Source organism: Syngnathus leptorhynchus, chromosome 6 (genome assembly GCF_054491065.1).
Source record: "Syngnathus leptorhynchus isolate UIUO chromosome 6, UIUO_Slep, whole genome shotgun sequence".
Classification (NCBI taxonomy): Eukaryota; Metazoa; Chordata; class Actinopteri; order Syngnathiformes; family Syngnathidae; genus Syngnathus; species Syngnathus leptorhynchus.
Genome location: NC_141200.1, coordinates 4,603,179 through 4,622,393, shown reverse-complemented (window position 1 = coordinate 4,622,393; position 19,215 = coordinate 4,603,179). Strand labels below are relative to the sequence as shown.

Genomic DNA, 19,215 nt, shown 5'->3' with positions numbered 1-19,215 from the left:
AGTTATTTTAATTGATTCTAATGTGTGTATTCTATTTTCAAAATTGTATTGAACATTTTGCATGTCTCTTGGAACTGCTAATATCCATTATGTATTTCTAACTTTTTTTATTATATCTATTTTATTATATTTTTTATTTTATTGTTATCATATATATTTGCTTATTTATCTTTTATTTTTTTATGATATATATTTTTATATATTTTATTTTACGAATGAAATATGAAGTTAAATGAATTTCTTTTCACTTTTTGAAGTGAAATGTTTTCTTCGAGTAGTTACATTGCCAACTAGCGGCCTGGCATGCAAATTACAATATTTTATTTTTTTGAAAATGTTATCAGTATATGATTCTTTTTTATGCATTCATAACTGAGAGAGGATGATGGGGGAAAAAAAAGTCATCTTGATGACTATGAAAGAAAAAAGTTGAACTGCAGTTTTGGGAAATAAACCTGTCTTCACTACATCCACGTTTTCTCCCTTTGCCCACTTTTCTTTAAGGTCTTGTATATTTGTATTTCCCGCTTCACTGCTCCACCCCAACATGTTCATTTTCAACTGCCCGTCTCCATTTACAAGCTGTTTTGATCAACTTTTTCCACAAAGCCCAACAAAACGGAGGGAGGGGAGCTTTGCCGTCAGCGGGGGGTCCAACACCGCCGGGAACATTGTCCATGAACTTCTCCTCATCTCCATAGCCCGGTGTTGTAGACAAACAAATCTTTCCATCCGCAGCGGACGGGGTCACGGCGTTAACAGACGAAGGAATGCTGCGGAGAGAAAATATTGTCCACCAATGACACAGAAGTAATTTGGGTCTCACAGAGCGATTTCATCGGGCTCTTTTGTTGCCTCAAAGTGTTTGACCCGGAGGTCCCTGTCAGCGTCGTTCTTAATGGCAGCCCGAGCAGAGTGACAGGCCCAGAAAGTAAAACATTTTACTGCTAATAGTGGGGCTCCAGAGGCTTAGGCATAAATATTTAAGCTCCTCTCCCTTGTCCCAAATACTGGGGGGTCTCCATGGTGCATTTATCTATAATGCAGGAAAAAGAGCAAATATATCCGCTGGATGCCGCCATAATGGTTTGTTGGCACTTTTTTTTTTTTTCTTCCCCTCCTCCTTTTCTTTTCCGTGAGTAGTTAAATGGAATTAGCGAGCGTGTTAACTCAAACTTTTTTCTTTTCACGAGGAAGAGGCAAAGCATGTTTAGCAAGCCTCGCGGGACTTCAAATATTAAAGCGGCTCTCGTCGTCGATTTGCTTGGTATGGCGGAGAAGTGTGAGCTTTGGCCTATTTTCTCAAAGTAAACTTCATTAAAAAGTCTATGTGGTTTGTGAAGGTGGTCTGACGTGCCTTGAATGATGGTCTCCCCGAACAAAGCTGCTACACAAGCCGTCGAATTATCTCTGTCAAACTTTGGCGTAATCTGCGCTGATCCTCTTAAAAATATTTAAATGACACCATTTGCACATCAATTGTTTCCATGGCAACGCTGTGTGGATTCTTCTCAGGGTGGGGGGGGGGGGGGGGGGCCTCTTTAACACTGAGCTTTTAGAAAAAGCACATCTCCTTCTGTTGTGTTGACAAACAACAAAACAAACAATATTAAATGGAGGAGCTGGGCTTTTTCACACCATTGATGGATGGAGGATCAGAAAGGCGCAGGGAAATGGAGTTGAATTGAACACTCAAGTTGGTAATGATATGATTGGTGCTTTGGGATGTGTCGTTATACATGGGCTATAAAGCCCACTGAGAGCGTTTGGAATGAAGAGCGAATCCAATGCAGGACCCTTCATAAATATTCACTGAGCCACCTCATCAGTACTTTATAGCTCCATATTATTGCTGCCATTCTAAGAAGCCCTGGGAGGAACTCCTCGCCCCCTAGTGGCAGATCAATAAATTAGACAAACTGCATCGGGGTTGGGGGCCGGAAGGGGGGTGGGGGGTAAAATAAATAAATAAAAATATGTGCGGGGGTAGTGACACAATTATATTGTGGAAACAACAGTGCTTCCGTTATACTTCCTTTTTTGTATTCTGGGAAACAAAAAGAACAGTGTATTAATATATAGCTGGTGGCTTAATGAGGATTTGCATGGTGGATTAATTAATTTGTTGCTAATAGGCACAAACAGGAGAAAACAAACTTCTTTACTTTAAGGCTGAGATGTACACTTCTAAGTAAGTAATGTAAATTATGCAGATTGTGTTGGTTATTCTGACAAAGAAGGTTTTTTTTTTTTTTTTTTTGTATGAGGTGCTTTAAAAGATTGCTCCTTCCTGGCATTTTATCAATTGCACACTCCCATCAATAAATCACCAGGCCCATTTGAATTATGAGTCTGCTTTGCTCAAACAAATACACGGTGGTGATTAATGATATGGATTGTTCACAAAGGATTTAATGTCATCATTTACATGTCGCCAGTGTAGTACAGCACGCCCGCTCATTTAGTTAGCGCCGCAGTACAAATATTAGTTCTTCAACTGCCATTCAAATTATTATTCCGATTTACAAACAGCGGCAGCTTTTTTTTGTCCTCGCCAACTTTGGGCGTTTTTTTTCCTGCAAGAACGTGGCTCTCTGATGCAACCCGAGTGAAGACGTGGGGCCTCGTAACTCTGCTGCAATCCATGCCTGCAAACGTAGCCCCCCTGGTCGTCTCCATAAAATCTGCTTTAATCAGCAGAGCATCAATTAACAGCCAACAGTTTGAAATAAAATGTCACCTTGCCGTTTCAGGGAGAAGCCTTCTTCCCCTCAAGGTTTCAAGTGGAGAACTTTCAAATCCTTTCTTATGCTAATTTCCCCGTCGTGTGCTACCATACACAATTCCATTAACTTCGGTAAGGCTAATTATGTTTGGAAAGTTTTCAAACGTAGTGATGTAATTAACACCAAATAGTTTTGCTAGAAAATGGGAGAACATGTTCTCACCCTTAAAGTTTGCATTTGGACTAAGTTTTATTTTTGGAAATGTCCAGAGCAGACAACCATGGATCTAAATAACACTTTGTATCTTGTTTCTACTTTTACAAATGGTAGTGGCATCAAAGACTAAACCGAATGACTGTCAAGGATGTTCACAAAGGCGAGCATAAGTGACACCATGTTAACGTTGTTTTCCGTTTTGCGTACAGTTCAATATTTCAGAATAACCGATCGCAGTAGTTGGGCCTGGGGGGGGGTCTTGCTTCAAACCAAAATATGGAAATTGGGACTGTTTGCTGGAGAGTTGCCAGTTTGCTTCCCAAGTACAACTGCGGTGCCCTTGAGCAAAGAACTCCCCCGCTCCCCCCTTCAATATTGCTTAAGGCACTTGTTCATACCCTCCCATATACTAACGTCTTTCTTTGTGCATGTGTGTATACCTCTGGCCAATTCTATCACTTTTAATAATTAAGTGCAAAATATAAAACATTTAAATTTGCCCTCTCATGGTGTCAATTTTCTTTAAAAAAAAAAAAAGCATGGATTTTATTTTGCAATAGAAACCAGGCCATGCGTGCAAATATCACATTGTGAGGCCATCCCCTTTTCCGTCCTCTGGGTCCAAATAATGGCTTAGGACTGAACAATGCTGAGGTGGGTTGGAGCAGTGCAGTATATCAAGCCAAGCGATAGCCATGTGATAATTCTCCAAAGTTAAACAGCCATAAACGGTTTGAGAACTCTGACCTTCACAATCTAACTAAGCAAGAGGAGCCAATGATGTGGAACAGACCCATCTAGGCAGCCGCATGATGATAAACTATGCCCCCAGCTTTGCTAAAAAATAACTGTATGTCTTCCGTGACATATATAGTGCCAGCATTTCAATACGATCCCAATTTATTTTGCACTAAAATGCTTTATCGTCGGCAGTAAAGCATGTGCGGCGGGAGGTGGAAGGACGCGCGCGGCTGCCTGCCTGGCTGGCTGGCAAGTTGGGTGGGTGCAGCGAGCGCGTCTCAAAGGCATATTGTTCTCTTTGCAGCTCGGCGGCGCTCGCGAGAAGGCCGTAAAAAACGATCCAAACTTATAAAGCTTATCATTAGTCTGCCTCTTGTCACTCACTGGCGCCGTTCGCTGTTTTTCCTCCGACGACTTTCTACAAACTTGGGAGCAACTTCCAATGTGAGACAGACAAAATAATTTGATCTGCTATACCGTATCAGAAGCGTTTGAGAACAACCTCCCTCCCCCCCTCCCTCCCTTCCTCCTCCTCTTCCCCCCGCTACACACATGCACGCACACACAAATCCAATGAATTTACAGACATTTAGGCTCTCGAACGGTATTTGTCACTTTGTGTCAAAAAAGTCATCACGGGGATAAAAAGGAAAAATTGCTATCGTGTGCCGTGAGCCCCGTTGCCATGATGCGGGGTCATTTACAATCCTATATCCTATTCAGACAGCGAGCAGACGAGCCAGCCGTGCATCTTTCACCACGCCGTGCCCTTCACACTTGTCATAGCAGCACCATAAACAGCATCCATAACAATTGAGGCCTCTGAGGGAAAGGCTCCGCTATGCAGAGGAGTTTCAGCTTTGCTCCCAAATGTGTTTTTTTTTTCTCCCTTTCAAGCGTTTCGGGGAAGAAGAAAAAAAAAAAAAAAACATGGCTTCTTGTCACGAGCCGTGCCTTCTCAGCAGGAATTACAGTTTGCAGCAAACGGCCCTATAATGAATGAATAATGTAGTGTTTAGTAAGAGGCTCTTCTTATTTGTAGAGGAAATCTTTACGGCTGTGTAATTAATCATAATTAAGAAGATTTTGACAAGAGCTGAGGGAACGAGCAGACAGCGCTGCCTCTCCAAATTCCCACCGAGGGCTGAGGGAAACGATGGGAAGAGGCGGCTAATGAGATCCATTTCCACTAGCTCTTGTTATGATCTTTGCTTTCCTTTGTGCCAAGGCTCATCATTGGGGGGCTTACAAGCGCTGGCTGGAGAAGAAAGGACGCGCACCTCTTTGTTTCTGTAGACCTCCTACTCCAGATCTATTACGTCGTACCTCACAAGGCTAAGTACCATTTAATTTAGTCGCCCTCACATATTTATCATCTGCCGGTGATTTATGAGCTTAGAATCCCTGCACCGGAAATGCGACGTGGTGTGTTTTTGCTCTGCCGGTTTTGCAGAATTTCACATTTGAAATATATTTGAATTAGAGTCACACCAATGGGGCTCATAATGTACAATTTGTGTGTGTATTCATCCACAACAAGCTGTAATCATGCCTTAGTCAGTCTTTAAATATTCTGAAGATGGTTTTGGAATTTGGTTGTTTATTATTCACTCATTTATTATTAAATTTTATATTTATTATTATTCTTGAAGCAATTGAGTCAAATTAAAAAGCGTGACTTGGATACACTTTTGAATTTGAAAAATATTTGAAAAGTGACATCGAAAAATGCCAATCTGCCAAATTAAAAAAAGAAAATTAAATCCCACATTATATTTAAAAAAGTATATTTACAAATGTCACATTTATTTATCCAAATCTGCTTCCAGGAACGTGATCATTTGTGCCCCTGCAGGCCAATAAAAGAATAGCATCTGCTTGTCTTGCCCAATGAATTTTCACTAAAGCAACAATATAGGGCCAATCCAATCCAATCCCGGAGGGCCACCATGTTGCATGCTTTCGATGTTTCCCACCTCCCTCCAAAGTGCAGCAGCTGCTCGCCTCGCTTGCAGGCCAATACCCCGAGAGCACGCCTGATGTCCTGACATTGTCTCGCTACGGTCACAAGCGATACCAGCTCATTTTGAATAATTTAGTCACCACCCGGGGGGTGGGGGGGATGAGCCTTAGTGCCCGAGGACCAATACGCTCGCCATCGTTTTCCACATGATCCACTTTACAATGTTTAAATGCATTTTTGGACTTAACGGCACAGCTATTTATTGTGATAAGTGGCGTGTTTGCAATAAAGAGTGGTGATTTGTTGAGTGATGTCAGAGAGCCGTCCCACTTGGCGACGAGCTGAATTGTGTTTGATTTCATAAATAATTGCAGTCATCTGGGACTGGCATTGTTTTAGGCTTAACTGTGTTGTTTACCCACGCACACATATGTCGGAGGGAAGAGACGCTGTTGTGGATACACATCCAGCCCGGAGGAATCTTACGCTTGGCGAGCGTATGAAAGACTTTGCGAACGTGTTTGCCGATTGGGAGCCAACTTGAAAGGAAGGCGAGGAAAACAACATGCATTCGTGTAGCCTACTGGAGGTATTAAGGCGAAGCTGTGAGCAAACACATCCGTAGTTAATGAGGCCCGGCATCTGGAGCGATGATTGGGATTCATCAGCCTCACGCTCCATCGCCGTGACGACCGGCGAAGAGACAAGGTGCCGTTTTTCCCAGTGTTAACAAATTCAATCGGAATCGGAGAAGGTGATTGATCGTTCCCTCGTCGCCCGCCCGTCCCGTCAGCCGAGGATACATGAAAGATGGAGAACGTCGACGCCTCTGGCCTCGATTCGCAAATGTAGAAATTCTCAGAAAGTAAACCATAACAATGAGAACTTTTCCCCGCTCCGGTGACCCCGGGAGTTTTGCAAAAAAGAATTTGGCGAGAGGCGCTTGTACACGGAAAAAAAACCTTGCCAGGGAATCTCAAGCGTGGACCGTTGTGTACAAATTGCATTGATGTACGCGTGGCAGCCGCGGCCGTGCGGGGGAAGCCGCCAAAGCGTTCCTCTGCCTGAGATGAAAGTAAGCGGAGGTGGAGGTGTGGGTGCAGGTGCTTAAGTCTGCATGTTGCACTCTAGTGGGACCGTTATGTCCCTATTATGCTTGAGCTCAATAGTCTCCGAAAAAGGAGGGGGAAAAAAAAAAAAAGAACAGCGGCGCAGTTAAAGCGGCATGGTGCCAATTAGCACCGAGCGGGCCCGACATATGCCCCGTGAAAAATCCTGATGAAAGTGCATATTGATGTCATAAATTAGCCGCGCACAATAGATTGTTGGGGTGTTTGTGTGTAAATGTTTAATTAACCCGCTCGCCGACGTCGCCGCCCGCGCTTAGCGCGCGAGGAATCAATCTACTTAGCGGCCCGTTTAACAATGCGAGCCCGGCCTTGTGTGACATGTTCATTGGGGACAGGCGAGCGGTTGTTAATGTCTGGAAATTAACAAAGCCATTAACCCGACACGACGGCGTTCGGGGTTCTGTGTGTATGCGCGGGTTGTCCAAGGGACAATAAGTGTGTGTAAAACCTTGGTCGAATTGTCTTTATGGCGCCAGGTGAATTATCTGCACCTCGATGGTCACAGACAAGTTGAAATCAGGTTTGCCGCTGATTGAGTGAGCGTTCAAAGGGGCTGTGCTTAATCAGGAAGGAATCCTCTAATAGGACTGTGATTAAATCCAAAGTAATTGTGTCACAGCGTGAAATGAAGCACTTTATTGTTCTTCCTCAGCTCTTATTCACTAATTGCCTCGGCCGCGAAGGGTACCGAATGTTTTCATCGTTTTCTGTGGGCAATTTGGTATTTTTTTTGGAGGTGCGATTTGCTATTTGGCGTGAAGCTGACCGCCGGGACGACTTTTCAACTGCTTTGTGTCTGCTTCGTTCAACTTGGTTCTCACTCACTATTGCTGCTTTTTTTTTTACTAGCGGGTGATCCGACGACTCGACTAGTCTCCACGTCGACAGTTAACAAACTCAACTAATCGCTGATTTCTGTGTTTTGGGTGTATCGTCTCACAATCGGACAGACTTTTTATCTCGCTTAGCAGAACTCTGGAGTCGCAGAATTTTTAGCCATCCAGTAGAAAAAATATGGCGGTTGTTGAAAGGTCACTGCGATTAGCCTTGTTAGCTTCTGGACTATTCTTTTGTCTACTTGGATAGTTATTCCAAAAGTGTATTTTATTAAACTATGGACGATTGGGTTGTGGGCCAATAAATAAAAGCCAATTAAATTGAAAGTGTAGAAAGTGTGATAGCGTTTACATTTCCGAATTCCTAACGCATACATTTGCTAGCGGCAAATTCCAAACCAACGTATGAGTGTGCAAATTCATGCCGAGACTTTCTCGTTGCCACTCGAGTTCAAATACGTTGCCATTGTATGTGAATATTTGACTGATTTGGATTCTCTGCACCTAACGGTGAACATCGTGCCCACCCCCACCCACAGATCACAGAGGGAGCCGTGATGACCCCATCCCAAAGGACCCTGCTGTTTTGCCTGCAAGGTAAAAACTGTGATCCAGAGTTCTTTTTTTTTCTTCTCGCATTTAATCACCGAGCTCCGCGGTTCACAGTGTTGCACAAGGAGGAGATAGCAATTATAACGCCCGGCGTGCGGCCTGCTGCACTCCTGCCTGTGCGCTGGTGTATTCCCCGGGGCGGCGCAAGGAGACGGGTGGCGGGGGCGCCATGAAAGGGAAACAAAATCCCCCCGTGGACACGCGGAGCTTATCGCCGTGCATTTGGGTCGACGGTGCGCGCCATACGTCGCTTGGCTAGACTCTCCATCTGGGAGCTATCTTTTTCCCTGCAAATATCTGCAGTGGACTTTTCAAACGTACCTTTCTGAATCAAATCGAGTTTGATTACACTGCAGTGGTTGACTTGGAAAAAAAAAAAAAAAAAAGCACTTGAATGCCTCACAGTCTAAATTTCAAATAGCGGCAGTGCCTGTGTTGTTTTTACTGAGTGGAGAGGACACAGCATTCTAATACAATATTGATATTTCCATAAATAAGTAGCAACTCAAACTGCATCCGTCAGACTTCTCCACAGTGCGACGAACTAGCTCGACAACTTTTGGTAGCGCGTCAATCCTACAAGGAATATTGTTGTTTATTGGCAAACATCCTGACACATCATCATACACAATGAGGCGGCCATGAATAATTAATGTCCTCTCACACAAAATATTCACTCGCGCTCCAATAGTGTTTACTCCCCTGCAGTCATCCACACTGAGGATAACCTCTGCCGTTCTAAGGAGCTCGGCGCCCGCCGCACAATGCAGCAAAGTTACAAGAGGCACAGTAACGACATGAAAGCCGCGAGAAATAGATCAGCAAATACACCGCAGCACTGTTTAAAGAGTGCCTCAATAACACAGAGCTTGTGTTTCGGGAGAGAACATGGAGGGGGAAAAAAAAATGTTGCAGTTGCTGGAGAAAATCTGTGGCTGCAGTTTACAGGTGACAATGACGCGTTCAGCCTCCGTTAACGTGTACAAAATGTGTGATTATTGAATTTATGTTCTCAAAATGTCAAAACTGTATGTTGGATTGTGCATATCTTCTTTGTCAGCTGACATCATTGTTCAGTAGCGTGCTTTGACGCCACTTCCGGATCGCAGCTGAAGCCGTATCCGCCAAACATGAGTTTGAAATGATAAAAAAAAAAAATATTCCTCCAGGACAATATTAATCAGAGAATCATTCATCTTTTATTTTTAATCCAAAATAGAAATTTTCAAACATCTGCATTTACTTTAGAAAAAAAAAAGACCATCAATCTTTCTTATGCAATATTGCTTAACAATTGTGTCGTTGTTTTTTTTAATGACTAAATAAAACAAAATACACTACAAAAATGGGTTAATAAACAGCAATGAAAGAAAAAAAAAATTCTTAATGCACTTTAATGCAAATACAATTATATCTGATTTAATGAATAATCGATGAACTAATCGATAAAATAATCGATTCAAAATCTAATTGGGTTGAAATGAAGCTTTGTTGGCATAATTGTGAGTTTTTATCTTCTAACTACCATCTTTTCCCTGTCTTGAGTCCCGACACGCGTTAAGGAGGCCCTTGCCTTTGTTTGGTGTGTTTATTTAGGCCCTGCACCAGCTGCTAGCACATGTTTGCGTTGGGTTTGATTCACGGGCGTCAAAGATTTACGGGCGTCCTTTCGGATTGCGACAGCGGCTTATATTTATTTTCCGGCGTGTTAATTATAGTCTCACCACACGGCTGTTACTATCGCCGAGTTGTTGTTGTTTTTTTTTTTGCCTAAAACCAACGTAGTGTCAGAGTGAGCGTAACCCAGTTGGGTCGCGTCGACGGTGCACAGCTGACTTATCAAGCTGCTGCTGACTGATTGACTTATGGAAAACCGCTGCAGCCCCGGGGAGACGTCTTTGCGGGGGAACCGACACTCCCCTTGTAACCGTCTCGGAAGTCAATGCTATCACACTGTCAAACTCCCAACTTGGTTCTTTCATTCCTCGTCACCCCCTCCTCTCCCCTTCCCCTCCCATCCCTCCTTCCTCGTCTCTGCATTCAAAATGATTCCCACAGCCTACAGCGACGAGCGCAGACTTTTAGCGCGCGTCCGCCGCCGCCGTAGACGGGAAGCGTGGGGGGACGGGGGGTGTGCATCCTGGGCGGCGCTCACCAGGGAAAGTGACAGCCTGGATAATTGGCACTAATCAAGTGACTGCTCGTATTGAGAGAATGTCGCTTTGGGCTCGGAGAAAGGAACGTAGTTGACCCATAGTGGTAGCGCCCGAGGGCCGTCGGCTCTCCTACAATGTATACTGTCAATCCAGCAAGTGGGACTGTCATCATCCAGCAGCGCAGTCGATCTTTGGTCAATATGCGAGGCAAAAGAAGAAGAAAGTCGGAGGGAAAGAAAAAAGAAACGGGGTAGGGAGGGGGGAGGCAGCGGGAGGGAGGGTTGGGAGGGAGACGTTTCCTATTCCACATGAAAACTAGGATGTTATGGAGAGCGCGCTACATTATTCTTTTTCAACATTTCTCTTACAGCGACGGCTTTGAATTACAGAGGACTTTTTTTTTGTCGAGAGCAAGTCGGAGATGAATCAAAAATTCATCTGAAGAAGTTGTGCGCGGGGCGAGCCGAATGTACCTCTGGTGGAACCAACATTTGCAAAAGTTCCATCTCCTTAAGCAATTATTAGCGGTGATAGTTTGACATGTGCGAGAGTTGTCAACAACTCACTTTAAACAAAGTACAAAGTAGAAATAAACAGTGCCCAGGGCAAAATTAACTTAGGGGACGAGCCACATCATGAATTATAAATGACCGTACTCGCAGTGAGCCGTTCCTACCGGGAGGCCTCGTTGGAGAGACTAACCTATTTTCAACACATTTGAAAGTCAAGTGACAGCCAGCCAGCCAGCGCCAAAGAATGCAGTTCAGTCTGTTATTTAGTAAACGACTTGTGTAATTTCTAAATTGTGCCAAACTAACCGTGGAGCGCCCTCGGGGGGGGGTTTGAGTCATCTGCTCGGCACGTTTTGCCTCCAAACTGCCATTCACGTGCAAATTAATTCCCTTCGCAGAGCGCGTTTTAATCCATCTCATTAGCAAAGTGGCCTATAGATAAAAGCCCATGTTTTATCTTTTTAATCCGCACCTCCTTAATGCTGCCTGGAAATAATTGAAATGATGTCAACACCAATCGCGCGCCGGTGACTCAGAGTCAGTTTGACAAACTGTTCACCGACATTAATTTGTCCGCTTTGAGCTTCGCCTCGGTGCCACGCCCCGTCAGCCGGAGCTTCGGATCTCTGGAGAAGTTTGAACTCATCGGCAGGTTCCGCTCATTCCTTGTTACATACCTTCCGAGTATTTCCTTTGTCACAATTCTCAAGGTGGATTCTCCTGACCCGAAACGAGAAAGAAAAAGCTCCCTCGATGCGGAGACACGACGAGTCTATCTGGTCAACATTGATAAAAAGACGACGCCGAGGTCCTGACGAGGGACTTTGCGCGCCTTCCGGGCGAGTTTCTAAAATGTCTAGATTGGCAGCTCTCTGGATGATCGAATCGCCGCAGAACCGCGCCAACGTGAACCGTTCACCATCCCTGTAGAACAAGACGCAAGGCTTGGCTGTGGAGGAAATGGAAAGTCAATTAAACAAAGCACTCGGGCGGAATTTTACAGCCGGGAGAGTCAAAATGAAGAAGCTAATGCCGCTATGTGTGCACAAAGACATTTATTTAGGAATGGGCATTTTGAAAACGGCTCAGTTTGTCAAATGAGGAGGAAGTGGGAGCACATTTACCTTATTGAAAGGCCGCTTACCAGAAAAACGACTCTCGCTTACTGTCTCATGTGCTCTATTTGCTTCCAATTTATCTTGAGGCGCCACCGTATTAAGGCGCACAAACATGCTTGATTTATTTTCAAAAGCTTCACAGCTAAAAATTCAATATTTAGCAGATTCAGCAATGTAGGTAAACACAATTGCTCTGTTTCTTGTTCATGGTCACTTGCTGACAGGTAGAATTGGTGGGGCTCAATTTAGTAAGAAATGCCTTGACATTTCTGGATGGTTATTTTACCGATGCTACACAATCCACAAATACTACAAATACTACACAATGCACAAATACTACAGTAAATAAAAAAATATGGAGGCGAGGCGATAGATTACGATAGCATTTAATTTAATTGCAATGAGTAAATTTGAGTTGATAAACACGGAAATGGGGTTAAATCAGAAAGCAAATTAAGCTCGTAAGGCGAGGTAACACTGCATGTTTGTTTTTTACACGTTTTTTTTTTTTTAACAATTTGCAGTGGAATTGCCCAAAAATGCTTATTTATGAAGTAGGGTATTGAGATTTGTCCCTCCTCACTCGCCGTAGTGGTTCGTTCAGCTTTACCTGTTAACAAACAAACGCGTGCATATTTTAAAGACACAATGAAGTGAACCTCCACCAACACTTTGCAAGTAAACAGCCCAGGTCTGACTTTCAACCCGCTCCATACCTTATTGGCTGGCTTTTGTTTTTCTTTTCTTACTATTTGGGAGTTACGCGCAGTACGAGTTGGTTGTTCGACGCCTTCAAACGACCAGTTAACGCAACGCACGCACGCACGCACGCACTCACGCACGCACGCACTCACGCACGCACTCACGCACGCACGCACGCACGCACGCACGCACGCTGTGATCCAGCTCTGCAAACACGGTGATTGGCAGGTGGATGGCACAAAGTGCGATTCGAGCGCATCTTCACACGTTAATTGTAGTTGCACTAAAAGGATGTTAACCAATATATGTTCAATGCTCCCTTTTTAGACGCACTTCTGAAGAGTCACTCTTCAAGCGTGGCGGTGTTGCGTGAAGCCGCGCCGTTGTAGTTTTTTGGGGAGACTTGAAGTGCCTTTTTTAGTTTGGAGCGTCAGTGCGGAACAACATTCCCCCCCAGCTGTTTATTGGCAGCAAAGTCAACTAAAATAACTTGAGTTTGTTTTTGAATTGAAAGTCTTGCTAAATGAAAATAAACAGCACTGCAGCTATTGCGCTTCCGAAATAGTCTTTCTCTTCCAAATATATTGACTTTTTTTCACCTTTTACACACTTCAATAGTTTGTGTTCTCTTATTTGATTTGACTGTTCTGACAAGGTCAAGACTTCTGAAAGCCTCCGGACATAAAACCTCAACGTGCTTTGTTGTTTTCCAGGGCGTGATTAAGGGGCCTCCGTTTGCGAGTCGATGCTGATGTGAAGAACACAGGATTGGGTGTAGAACTTTGCAGATGAAAGTCGCACGGCTGTGATAAAAGAGAAAGGCACATCGTGCTGCATGACATTAGCAAGGTAGAGTTCCTCGCACCGTCTCATAATTGTCCCAACATGCCTCGGAGATACGTAGACGTGTGCACGGGACACCCAAAATCCTCGGCCCTCGTTTTGCATAATACAGCTTTGCATGAAGGCTGCTGTGTGTGTGTGTTCGGGGGGGAGATCCCAGTGATCTCCCCACTGTCTTCAAGTCATTTTGTTTATCATTCAAATGCAAACCTTGTTCCATTATCCATGAGGGAGAAGGGAGTAATGTGTTAATGTCCTCCTCTAATCTGACAGCCCGCTGCCCCGTGTCACCGATGATGAGAGACAAAAGAGGAGCAAGGGAGAGCGAGGCGAAAACAGGTAATTACCTTCATACCTGCACTTACGCTATCCCCCCCCCAGCCTTCATAGTTGTGTGTAATTAGGTCACAGTCACATGAGGACAAGTCTGATTGAAGGGTGAGGTGTCAAATAGACACAAGAGGGTGGGAGAAGAAGGTGCAAGGCGTTTGTGTTTATGCTGCCATAACCTCCACACACACACACACACACACATTCTGTGTGATTGATTATTTAATGGAAGACTCCCCTGAATGTGAGCCGGCAAATAAAGTGAAACAACAAGGGAGAGTAAGGGTCTTGGGAGGGGGCGGCTTCAGATGCTTTTGAAGCTAGTCGGAGTAGCCAAAGGCAAGTTAACTCCTCACTCTTTCATATCCCGCTTTTGAATATTTCTTCCCCGTTATAATGATGTGCTTCCTATCCTTGAGTAAAGTTCTTCGTCGCGGAAGAGAGGATTTTTTTTTTTTCCTCCTCCCCTCTTTGAAATAAATTGTCAGTACAGTTAGTTTAGAGACCAGCATAGAAATTTGTGCTGTTAGGAAAAAGCACACTGATGACTTCCTACTTGCTAGCTAGAGCCAACATGTTATCGTGGGAAGCTAACGGTACGCAACGTGGGTGTCAACAGTCGAGCGACTTTTGCACAAGCTCACTTCCCACAAAGCAATGAAATCCAAACGAGCTGTCGTTCCAATACCGGCCCAACAATCAAAATGGTGGAAGCGAGTTTGGCGTAGGTCTTCAATGACCAGCATCTCATTGCGGAAAGGTTGAGAGAACAATCGCCGACCTTCACAGACAAAAGATATCAATGGAATAATTTGTAATACATTGGTGTGCCATTCTGAAAAGACAAAAAAAATGAGTTCATAGTAGGAATAAATAAATAATAGTAATAAATAAATGTCATGATGCAAATTAAAAACAACTTTATTCTTGTAAAATATTTTTTTTTACTTTACATTTGTGACTACATAGAGTAAGTTCTCCTAAATGTAAAGTCTTATGATTTGAATATCAGCAGATGACAACATATTTGCTTAGATCTTACGGCAGATTGTGTATGTGTTGCATCATATTTATTCAAGATTGCGTTCTTTTGGCGCGGGCCAGAGCAGCCACAGCTTTGGGTCAAAAGCTGTTCTTCAGTCTGCTCGTGTGTGCTGAGCTGAGGGCTTTTGGAACGTCTGTCTAATGGCAGCAGTTCAAAGAGGGTTACTTGAAAAAGCAACCCCCCCCCCTGTCCTGAATTTTATGGTAGTAACATGCCCTAACATCTTTACGTTCTTGCGGTTAGTCTTAAACTAATGCTAAAAAAATAATAGTGGTAAATTTGATTAAAATAAAATAATAAAACAAGAAATAACGATACATTTTGAGACAGAATATAATGTATTTATTAGAATTTTTAATTTAAAAAATATATACATTTTTTTACTTTTTATTTGATATTTTTATATAAATTATTTTTATAATTATTAGTGTATTTCAATGTATCTTGCGTGTATTTCGCCTGGATCATTTTGGAAACAGCACTGCTTTGAAAGAGAAAAGTTTTCACCGAATTGTTCTACTGAACCTTTGGTGTCGTATTGTCTAAACTTTCTCACGCATGCGTCAAGAAGAGGGAAATATGTCTGGAACACTATTTCCCCATCGGAACACTCTCATGTCTTCAGGCAGAAATAGCCAGTGAAAAAAGTGCTGCTTCAGTCTCGTCGTGTCTTTGGGCACAGCTTTGATCAAGCCTCACCTCAAGACGTATCCTGGAGGGAGCGCTAGCTAGCTACGCCGCTATTCTCCGTGGCTAATCACACTTCCCGTCTTTGTCTTTATGTACTTTAGACGAACGTCAGATAGAGGCGCCGGGTGCAGATTTGCCCCGAGAACACATGGAATAAAGCCTCTGGTGGTGCTGCTGCAACGATTCTTTCATCATGATGATTTCCGCTGGTTTTGACTTGTAGCCTCTCCACAAAAAAACAGGGTGAAAAAAAAAAAAAAGAAGCATTGTTGGAGTACAAAGTAAATGTGCTATCTGGGCTGTATATTTAGCTCAGGGATATGACAGAAGGTTAAAGGTTCCATTCTGCAATTTTTTTTTTTTTATAGATTGTGGAACTGATGATACAACGACGTGATTTTCAAAAGGGAATAACAAGGACACAACAGTGACAGCGGCGCCAGTACCGGGCCATATGCCGTCTTGTCTTTTTTTCCGTGGCAATGAGAAGACACGCTCACGTGGCTTCTGGGCCACAGTCCGCAAATTGATGCTTGGGCACCGGTACCGCTTTAATGGGTCCTTAGGGTTAATTAACACGAATCAAACAGCCAGGAGAGGAAATCTCAAAAGGTTGCGTGTCACACGGGAAACATCTTGTGCGAGGAAAGTAGTAGAATGGCAATACGTCCAATGAACAAGAGGGTTAGGGTTTTGAAGTAGGGTTTCAAACAAGTGTTAGGGTTTCATAACAGGACAATATATCATATGATGCTTTGACAGTGAAACTCATGGCCAGTATTCATTCAATGGTGAGAAGACCACCATTCCAGTTCATCCCAATCCATCATGGAGTTCCTACTTGTTGAAATTGTCTCGTCTCAGCGTATCCCAGGAGGGGCGGGACCGACAAATGACTTGACGCTCGCCGTGTACGTGAACCTGCGTAATAATTATCACAGGCTCCTCTCCTCCTTGTAGCTCGCCGCTGACATTTGGTTCATGCTCGAGTGTCTGCCCGGCCGATTTCAATCTCTTGCATGAAGGCGAGGCACGGAACGTGTACGTGTGTGTGTGTCAATGTCTAAGTGTGTGTGTGTTGGGGGTCCAGCGGACCAGTGTGACAAGGACACCGGCGCCGAGGCTCGCCTTCACTCGACGAGATTAAGCAACATGACAACACGGATTAGAAAGCCACTCGCTGGATCTGGAGCCTCTGGCGTGTTCTGAGCGCCTTGTGATGAACACTCAGCGGCTTGTTTGTGCTCTGGCACGGCCGTATTATGTAAAGAGTCGTATACATCATCTATGGATCCATCAAACCTTCCTCTCATTCTTCTAAACACACATTTTGCTACCTTCCTATATTCATCACAAGACTTTCTGTGCATTTCGTCTCCCGCCTCCCCTTCCGTGTAGATTTACGACACGGCGCAGAATGGCCACCTCATCCATTTGTGCCTTATTTGATATTATTACATTATGTATGCAGGCGTGAGTTTGGATAATGGATGAACGGGAAAGCAAAGCAGTTTAATTACCTAACATCTTTTCTGTCTTACCTAGCGGCACGGCACATATCTTATTAGCCAGGATGTAAATAAATGGGAAGATGCCACGCTGATGAAGAGGGCTTCCTGCCCCTCGTCTTGTACTTCTTTGCATATTAGCATCGTCACCGCATCGCTCACACACACACACACACACACACACACACACACACACACACACACACACACACACACACACACACACACACACACACACACACACACACACACACACACACACACACACTGAAGCCAGGGCGACGCCATTACAAGCACTTCATCGAAAAATTAGCATCCGTGCGTCTGGCTGAGGGCCACAAAGCCTCGACACAATCGATTGCAAAGCACTGATCAATGCATCTTTCATGATTCTGAAAAGTCTTTTTTGCTTTGGGAGTTCAACTTCACAAACTTTGTCGCTTGATGTCAAACTTTCCAATTTGCCTGCCGACGGACGGACTGACGGGGTGCTGTTCAAAACCGCCAGGAGGCGTATTTCAAGCCCTTACAAAGGAGGCTGGCTGGCTGGCTGGCTGACTGACTGACTGACTGACTGACTGACTGACTGATCGCCCGGCCGGCCGGTTCACAGCTGTCTCTTCTGCTGCTTGAGCCTCATAAAAGGAAGCGGGCCTTGACGCTGCCAGAGGCGTAGCATCCGCGATTCTGTGGTCTGCAGCATCCTTCAGGAGGGGAGTTGTCCTTCAATGCGGTGCCGACACCCCCTCAGGCCCCGAGCTTTCTTATTTACCATACGCAGCATCTCGCCGCGCCCTAATGAGCCGGCATCTTTTTTTTTCGGCTCTGAGACAAAAGGCCGCGCGTCGATGCGGCGCGCTTGGGCCGGATTAAATAATGATAATTAAGAAAATATTAATCAAACTGGCTCTCTCTGTGCTCGTGTTGAGGGAGACACGTCTTCCAGCTTCGCCTGTAGGACTTTCTCATTTAGACGAGGCCTAAGACCTACACAGAGCTTCAGGCTAACACATACAAACAGATGCACACAATTAAAAGAAGACCTTAGTGGTCTCCTACTATATAATTAAACACCCTTTGGTGTGTGTGTGTGTGTGTGTGTGTGTGTGTGTGTGTGTGTGTGTGTGTGTGTGTGTGTGTGTGTGTGTGTGTGTGTGTTTCCCCCCCCCTCTCTCCTCCTTGATTCTGTTGGTGTCAGCGTAAGAGAGGCGCCAAATCTCTCTTTTTTTTTAAAGTGTCCCTCCTGTAAGCTGTGTGGGATGAATTAATCACAAGCACAAAGTCAAACCTTCCCGGCACGCACGCGCTTGGCTACGTCTGGCGGGCCGGCAGCAGCTCTTCCAGCTGTACTGTGAAACTTTAATGCCGCTGGATGCCGCAAGCGCCGCCCGGCTGGGTTCTGTCTCCGAGGTGACGGAGGGGAGGCTTCCTTCCACATGTTCATTCTTAACTGGGACAAGAATTTGGGAGGACACAGCCAGCTGGCGAATTACTAAATGGCCATTGGATTGCATCAAAGTAGAGGTGGCACCCAGCAGATGGCATGTTTTTTTTTATTTCATAAAAATTCATTTGTACACTGGAACCTCTGGTTGAACCCAATTGAGTCCAGGACCTTTCATTTGTTTCGATGAGGCCGCTTTTAAAAAACTACACCATTTAAAAATGTGATTATGATTTTTTTCTTGTAGCCAAGCTGCGGTTGTTATGGAAATGCGTGCCGCCGCCTTCCCTGCACGCTGGCTGTTTGACATTCATGGGGTTAAAGTCGTCTGAATGATGAAGTGTCAGTGTTTGGGACAGTAAATTGGCCGCTTTCAATTGAGAAGCGACTTCCCCTCGGGTCCGCCGCCGGTCCCCACGGGCCGGCCTTGAGCAGAACAGCATGTTGTACATCCATATAAAAAAGGAGGAAATATGGCGGTACTTTCCTCTTTATGATGGAGTGATTAATCTGTCAAGCATATTGCCGCATAAATCCCCCCCCCCCCTCCCTGGAAAATACAGTTTTAGCTTACTTTATGCTATATTTTATTTTTCTACTGCCTATAAACATAAAGCATCACAAAGGGCTAATGTTCTCATCA

General features: G+C 44.4%; 1 long non-coding RNA gene across 1 annotated transcript in view; it reads left to right on the top strand.

The window, feature by feature from the left end:
* LOC147055435 (uncharacterized) overlaps positions 1-17,520 on the top strand; it is a 49,954-nt gene extending 32,434 nt beyond the window's left edge. Inside the window, exons 4-7 of the long non-coding RNA XR_015066375.1 lie at positions 8,152-8,209; positions 13,426-13,561; positions 13,829-13,894; positions 15,722-17,520. This is a non-coding gene — a long non-coding RNA (uncharacterized LOC147055435). The remainder of the gene's footprint in view (positions 1-8,151; positions 8,210-13,425; positions 13,562-13,828; positions 13,895-15,721) is intronic.
* Positions 17,521-19,215: the final 1,695 nt, after the last annotated feature.